Genomic DNA, 8,025 nt, shown 5'->3' with positions numbered 1-8,025 from the left:
TATTTTCAGTGATGGTAAAAGTACCCAATTTTCATACTTGAGTAAAAGTAAAGATATGTTACGGTTTTCCTCTGGTGAAAGAGAGGAGGACCAAAATGCAGCATGGTTATCTTTATACATCTTTAATGAAAGATGAAACTAGAACAATATACAAAACAAGAAACGTGAAAAAACCAAAACAGCCCTATCTGTTGCAACAAACACAATGACAGGAGACAATCACCCACGACATAGCTGAAGAAAATGGCTGCCTAAATATGGTTCCCAATCAGCAACAACGATAAACACCTGCCTCCGATTGAGAACCACTCCAGGCAAACATCGACTTTCCTAGACAACTCTACTAAACACAACCCCATAAATCTAATAAACCCCTAGACAAGACAAGACACATAAATCACCCATGTCACACCCTGGCCTGACCAAAATAATAAAGAAAACACAAAATACTAAGGCCAGGGCGTGACAAGATACCTTAATAGAAAATGACTCAAGTAAAAGTGAAAGTCACCCAGTAAAACACTACTTGAGCAACTGTCTGAAAGTATTTGGTTTTAAATATACTACACCTAACTATCAAAAGTAAATGTAATTGCTGAAATATACTTAAGTATCAAAAGTTAAAGTATAAATCATTAAGCAATCAGATGCACACAGCAATGCACACAGCAATTTACGGATAGCCTGGGGCACACTCCAAAACTCAGACATAATTTACAAATGAAGCATTTGTGTTTAGTGAGTCCGCCAGATCAGAAGCAGTAGGGATAACCAAGGATGTCCTCTTGATAAGTGTGTGAATTTGACAATTTTCTTGTGTTGCTAAGCATTCAAAATGTAACAAGTACTCTGGGTTTCAGGGAAAATGTATGTAATAAAAAGTTCATCATTTTCTTTAGGAATGTAGTGAATTTACAAGTAAAAGTTGTCAAAAATATAAATAGTAAAGTAAAGTACGTATACCCCCAAAAACTTCTTAAGTAGTAATTTAAAGTATTTTCAATTAAGTACTTTACACCACTGAAAATTATTCCCTCTTCCTCTTTCCCCAATCAAACTTTATCCTTTTAATCTCATTAAATTGTCCATTGAGGGTCAGAGGAGTTAAATTTGTATAAAATACCTTGTATAGTGTTCAACAGTGTCATGTCTTTGGCTATGCCGGATTAAGTGATATGACATGCTATTCTATAAAATAATTTCTCCGTAATTAATATGACCAGATTGAGCTAATCATGTAAATGTAATTAACTAGAGAGTCGGGCACCACAAAATAATATTTATAGAGCTGTTATCTTCCGAATAAACTCTTAAAGACCTAGTAATATTTTACATCAATAGCGGTCAATATTAAACGTCATCTTAATTCAGTCTCATCTGAAAGTTGTAAGTTCTTGGTTATCTGCACGAACCCTGGCTAACAAGTTGAATCATTAATAAATTATTTACTAAATACCTAACTAATCACACAGACTTACACATATTTAAATCATAACTTGATTACAAATGACGTCATAAAGGAAAACGTCTAGCGGGCGGAACAGATATGACAGCTGGTTACACAAAAGAAAAGGGGCTGGGTTTGAGTGAAAGAGTGGGAAGACTGAGGAACAAAGGGCAAAGCTGTGCTATCGTAAATACAATATCTTATGCATTCTAAATTACCGCCCATTTGGAAAAGGAAAATGCAATAAATATTTACTCTGAGCTGCGCTTCGGTAGGTTGGTGGTAGATGGGAGGCCGTGTTGTCCTTTGTCCTTTGAAGAATGTCTCTGCTGGTAAATTAAATACATTGTAGTAACGTCGTTGTGTGGTAGACAGAATACTCTGTCTGTTCCTCCCTAACCCTTGTTTGCAGCGGCTGTTGCTAACTCAATGGCTAGGAGGTATCACTTCTGTAGTGAATAAGAGTTCAAAGTTCATACCATTCGCAACCAAAGCTCACGCTGATGTTGGCTTCGTTCTGTAGTTATTATCTGAACCATTCTGACATCGGACCGTCGTCCTCACGTCCTCGGAACAGGAGGTTATATTGTTGTCAAGGGCTTATATAGGAAGGGAGAGGAGGGCGTGTTTGAAAAGTTTTATAGCCCATGTCCCTTCACAGGGGCGGGCCACTGATAGGGCTCTGCTCAATCTTATGAAAACCCAAATCTTACATTTTAGAAGCTAAAATCACATTTCATCCCATCATGAATAATTTCATATTCAAATTTAAATTGAACAACAATTCCATGTGAATCTGATAACTCTGATGTGTAGACTTTCCACTGTAGAGTTTATGTCATCTTATCATTGATGAGAATGTCTCAGATGACAACCGAACTGACATCATATTCATTAAGTACCACCGCATATGTTCAATTGGTTGGATTACCAGAATATAGTTAATTTACCCCCACCTTCTGATGTTCCCAGAATCTCCATGTTAACCAAGGGTTTTGCAAATGTAACATCAGTAGGGTAGAGAGAGGAAAAAGGGGGAAAGAGGTATTTATGACTGTCATAAACCTACCCCCAGGCCAACGTCATGACAACAGCATGAAGCTCAAATAGGCTGGATTGTAAGCAAAGGGATCAGAGGGCTACGTCAGGGATCAATGTTTACTCCTTCAATCACAGTAGATCTATAATTTTCTACTGTGGAGCCAGTTGACTTCATGGCCATGAGCATAATACAGAAATAGGCTCTTGTCAAAGAACTTCAGCATCTTGTCTACTTCAGCATCTTGGCTACTTCGGAACTTCAGCATCTTGGCTACTTCAGCATCTTGGCTACTTTGGAACTTCAGAATCTTGGCTACTTTGGAACTTCAGAATCTTGGCTACTTTGGAACTTCAGAATCTTGGCTACTTTGGAACTTCAGAATCTTGGCTACTTTGGAACTTCAGAATCTTGGCTACTTTGGAACTTCAGCATCTTGGCTACTTTGGAACTTCAGCATCTTGGCTACTTTGGAACTTCAGCATCTTGGCTACTTTGGAACTTCAGCATCTTGGCTACTTTGGAACTTCAGCATCTTGGCTACTTTGGAACTTCAGCATCTTGGCTACTTTGGAACTTCAGCATCTTGGCTACTTTGGAACTTCAGCATCTTGGCTACTTTGGAACTTCAGCATCTTGGCTACTTTGGAACTTCAGCATCTTGGCTACTTTGGAACTTCAGCATCTTGGCTACTTTGGAACTTCAGCATCTTGGCTACTTTGGAACTTCAGCATCTTGGCTACTTTGGAACTTCAGCATCTTGGTTACTTTGGAACTTCAGAATCTTGGCTACTTCAGCATCTTGGCTACTTTGGAACTTCAGCATCTTGGCTACTTTGGAACTTCAGAATCTTGGCTACTTTGGAACTTCAGAATCTTGGCTACTTTGGAACTTCAGAATCTTGGCTACTTTGGAATTTCAGCATCTTGGCTACTTTGGAACTTCAGAATCTTGGCTACTTTGGAACTTCAGCATCTTGGCTACTTTGGAACTTCAGCATCTTGGCTACTTTGGAACTTCAGCATCTTGGCTACTTTGGAACTTCAGCATCTTGGCTACTTTGGAACTTCAGCATCTTGGCTACTTTGGAACTTCAGCATCTTGGCTACTTTGGAACTTCAGCATCTTGGCTACTTTGGAACTTCAGCATCTTGGCTACTTTGGAACTTCAGCATCTTGGCTACTTTGGAACTTCAGCATCTTGGCTACTTTGGAACTTCAGCATCTTGGCTACTTTGGAACTTCAGCATCTTGGCTACTTTGGAACTTCAGCATCTTGGCTACTTTGGAACTTCAGCATCTTGGCTACTTTGGAACTTCAGCATCTTGGCTACTTTGGAACTTCAGCATCTTGGCTACTTTGGAACTTCAGAATCTTGGCTACTTTGGAACTTCAGAATCTTGGCTACTTCGAGAAGAATAGGTCTGGGTTCCTAGGACAATTAAGTATTTTGTTAGGTTATGGCAATGTGTCTGCTCCAATTTTTGTGAGAAAGTACATTTTTGGACTAAAGAGGCATGCAATAACCAGCACCATAAAATCCCATTTAGAAGCTCCAAACTGTTTAAAATAATATGCCTTTTTGGTGGGCGGTTTTACCATAATCAGTGAAGCGTAGACTAGAGGCATGCAATGGTAATCCCGATTCACTTTTGTTATCCTGACCGATATTCATTCAACAATGCTTCTGGGTCATTCTTGAATTGCGGTGGTAAATGCTGTTCCTTGAATTTGGCACTGTAAAAACCCTTTGAAATGACGAAAACATGGGAAATTATACATTGTCTGTTTTCATGAACTGTTTGTAATAAGAAAACATGCTAGACAGTGAACACAAGTATTTACACAATGTTTTACTTGTAATGTGTCCCTCAGTTTTAAGTCATTGGTGTTACCACCTTGAAAATCAGTTATAGAGTGATTAACACAATGTTAAGCATATTTATATACACTGAGTATGCAACACATTTAGAACAGCTCTTTCCATGACACAGACTGACCTGTGAATCCAGCTGAAAGCTTTGATCCCTCATTGATGTAACTTGTTAACTCCACTTCAATCAGTGTAGATGAAGGGTAGGAGGCAGGTTAAAGAAGGATTTTTAAGTCTTGAGACAATTGAGACATGGATTGAGTATGTGTGCCATTCAGAGGGTGAATGGGCAAGACAAAAGTGTGTCAAAAGCTGCAACCTTGCTGGGTTTTTCCCGTGTGTATCAAGAATGGTCCACCACCCAAAGGATATCCAGACAACTTGACACAACTGTGGGTAAGCGGGTCGATGGTCACTAGACTTGGGGTGCAGGTTGTTGGTCACTAGACTTGGGGTGCAGGCTGTTGGTCACTAGACTTGGGGTGCAGGTTGTTGGTCACTAGACTTGGGGTGCAGGCTGTTGGTCACTAGACTTGGTGTGCAGGTTGTTGGCCACTAGACTTGGGGTGCAGGTTGATCATCACTAGACTTGGTGTGCAGGCTGTTGGTCACTAGACTTGGGGGGCAGGTTGATCATCACTAGACTTGGGGTGCAGGCTGTTGGTCACTAGACTTGGGGTGCAGGTTGTTGGTCACTAGACTTGGGGTGCAGGTTGTTGGTCACTAGACTTGGGGTGCAGGTTGTTGGTCACGAGACTTGGGGTGCAGGTTGTTGGTCACTAGACTTGGGGTGCAGATTGATCATCACTAGACTTGGGGTGCAGGTTGATCATCACTAGACTTGGTGTGCAGGTTGTTGGTCACTAGACTTGGGGTGCAGATTGATCATCACTAGACTTGGGGTGCAGGTTGTTGGTCACTAGACATGACACTGAATGCTAGTGTGATAGGTGAGAATTGTCTGTTAATTGAATGATTAGAATATTCCGCCCTGAAACATATAATTGTATGGAATTGATTACAATGTATAAAATCATAATCAATAAATGTGTAGTCCTAGTCAGAATCAGGGTAAAACAATATGTCTTTATGGTATTTTAAACACAGACTGTCTGAGCTTGGTGCTGACCTGACTAGAGATTTGGGAGAGAACGGGGGGAGTTCGTCTCAAGGACAAGGTCACTATCTCTGTCGGCTGGGTAGTGAGACAGACAGTGTGTTCGTGTGTATGTGTGGGCGTGAGAAGTCGGTATAAAATTAATTGTTTTGTATTCTTGACTTTAGAACGTTCCCGTGAATAAACATTTAACTGTGGTAGACTGGGCCTCTGTCTGTTTTAATTTCTATCAGTATCGTACAAATCCTGATATAGCAGACTGAGTAATCACAATTGATTTGGTTAAAGAACACGAGAACATAATTCTCCTAACAGAGTGAATGACACCAGATCTACTGAAGGACCGAGGACACTGATTATTATTCTATTGATGACATTATGAAAACTGTGTGTGATTCTGTAGCAGCTGGCAAGATACTGCCTCTTGTTTAGACTTCCTACAAGCCTCTCAGGCTGATGTTCAGAGAAGATTTAGTTAGGCTGTCACAACTTCCACCGAAGGTGTCTCCCCTGCCTGTTCGGGCGGTGCTCGGCGGTCATCGTCGCCGGTCTACTAGCCGCCACCGATCCCTTTTTCCTTTTCTGTTAGTTTAGTCTTATTAGTTGCACCTGTTCCTTTTTGTGTTTCTTGAGTTGTGTCTACTTCAACCTGTTAGGCCTGCTTAGGTTTGTGTCTACTTCAACCTGTTAGGCCTGCTTAGGTTTGTGTCTACTTCAACCTGTTAGGCCCGCTTAGGTTTGTGTCTACTTCAACCTGTTAGGCCTGCTTAGGTTTGTGTCTACTTCAACCTGTTAGGCCTGCTTAGGTTTGTGTCTACTTCAACCTGTTAGGCCTGCTTAGGTTTGTGTCTACTTCAACCTGTTAGGCCTGCTTAGGTTTGTGTCTACTTCAACCTGTTAGGCCTGCTTAGGTTTGTGTCTACTTCAACCTGTTAGGCCTGCTTAGGTTTGTGTCTACTTCAACCTGTTAGGCCTGCTTAGGTTTGTGTCTACTTCAACCTGTTAGGCCTGCTTAGGTTTGTGTCTACTTCAACCTGTTAGGCCCGCTTAGGTTTGTGTCTACTTCAACCTGTTAGGCCTGCTTCGGTTTGTGTCTACTTAAACCTGTTAGGCCTGCTTAGGTTTGTGCGGGATTATTTTGTAACTCTGTTGGTTGTGGATGTGGTTTTGTTTAGTTTTCTCCGGACTGTTTGTTCTGTGTTTGGGCTGGTCAGTGTTGTGCGCCCTGTAATTTGGTGTGACCTTTTTGTGCAGGAGAATAAATATTACATTTCACCGAACCTTCTGCTCTCTGCGCCTGACTCCTACCCACCACTCCTAGTAAACCGTGACACAGGCTGGTGTTAAGAGAACAGTTAGTCAGGCTTGTGTTTAGAGAACATTTAGTCAGGCTGGTGTTTAGAGAACATTTAGTCAAGCTTGTTTTTAGAGAACATTTAGTCAAGCTGGTGTTTAGAGAACATTTAATCAGCCTGGTGTTTAGGGAACATTTAATCAGCCTGGTGTTTAGGGAACATTTAATCAGGCTGGTGTTTAGGGAACATTTAATCAGGTTGGTGTTTAGGGAACATTTTAATCAGGCTGGTGTTTAGGGAACATTTAATCAGGTTGGTGTTTAGGGAACATTTTAATCAGCCTGGTGTTTAGGGAACATTTAATCAGCCTGGTGTTTTGGGAACATTTAATCATGCTGGTGTTTAGAGAACATTTAGTGCTGTCTGATAAGAATATAAAGGGTCTCCAAGAGGCCAGTTAGACATTTTCTTTGCTTCTGTGCTGGAGGTGTATCCCTGTTGCATCTTCTAATAAAGTGTTAGGACAGAGCTGCTGCTGGTCATTTAGAGTGTGTTGGCTGCTTGTGTCAGGGCAAGGCATAATAGGGAAGGGCAGGATAGGGCGGCCACAGCCTTGGTTCTCTGATTGCTGGGGTGTATGAGGGGGACCTGATTATAGCGAAGACCTTCAGGGACACACAAGGGTTATAGGTGGGGGACGTCACCTCCCTATTTAGGGAGGAGGGGTTTTGGGGGGAGGTTGATGAGTTTTGTTGATGACTGTGCAGGGTTCAAAGGTTCAAAGTGTCAGGGGACAAGCCTACCGCCCACATGTGTACGGGTAGAGGTGTGTGAGTGTGTGCACTCCCTTTTTTTAGCACAGCGAATAGGCATCAATCTGAAGTATGTTTATGTATGTCTTTAGAACAGAATCTCTGTGAAGGCTAAATGTAATGAATAAATGTTTATGTATGTCTTTAGAACAGAATCTCTGTGAAGGCTAAATGTAATGAATAAATGTTTATGTATGTCTTTAGAACAGAATCTCCCTGAAGTCTGTTTAATGTATGTCTTTAGAACAGAATCTCTGTGAAGGCTAAATGTAATGAATAAATACAGGGTCCGTAACATCATGTTACAGGATGGATAGGACATCTGGGACAGTCATGAAAAAAGAACAATTTATTTAACATCACCTTTACTCCCCCTCATTCATAGCAGGATTCATTTCTACTACAGTAAAGATGTTCGAACAAATGAACTACCGACAGC

This window comes from Oncorhynchus kisutch, linkage group LG13, assembly GCF_002021735.2.
Source record: "Oncorhynchus kisutch isolate 150728-3 linkage group LG13, Okis_V2, whole genome shotgun sequence".
Taxonomy (NCBI): domain Eukaryota; kingdom Metazoa; phylum Chordata; class Actinopteri; order Salmoniformes; family Salmonidae; genus Oncorhynchus; species Oncorhynchus kisutch.
The sequence above is the reverse complement of the archived record's forward strand: the minus strand, read 5'-3'. Positions refer to the sequence as shown.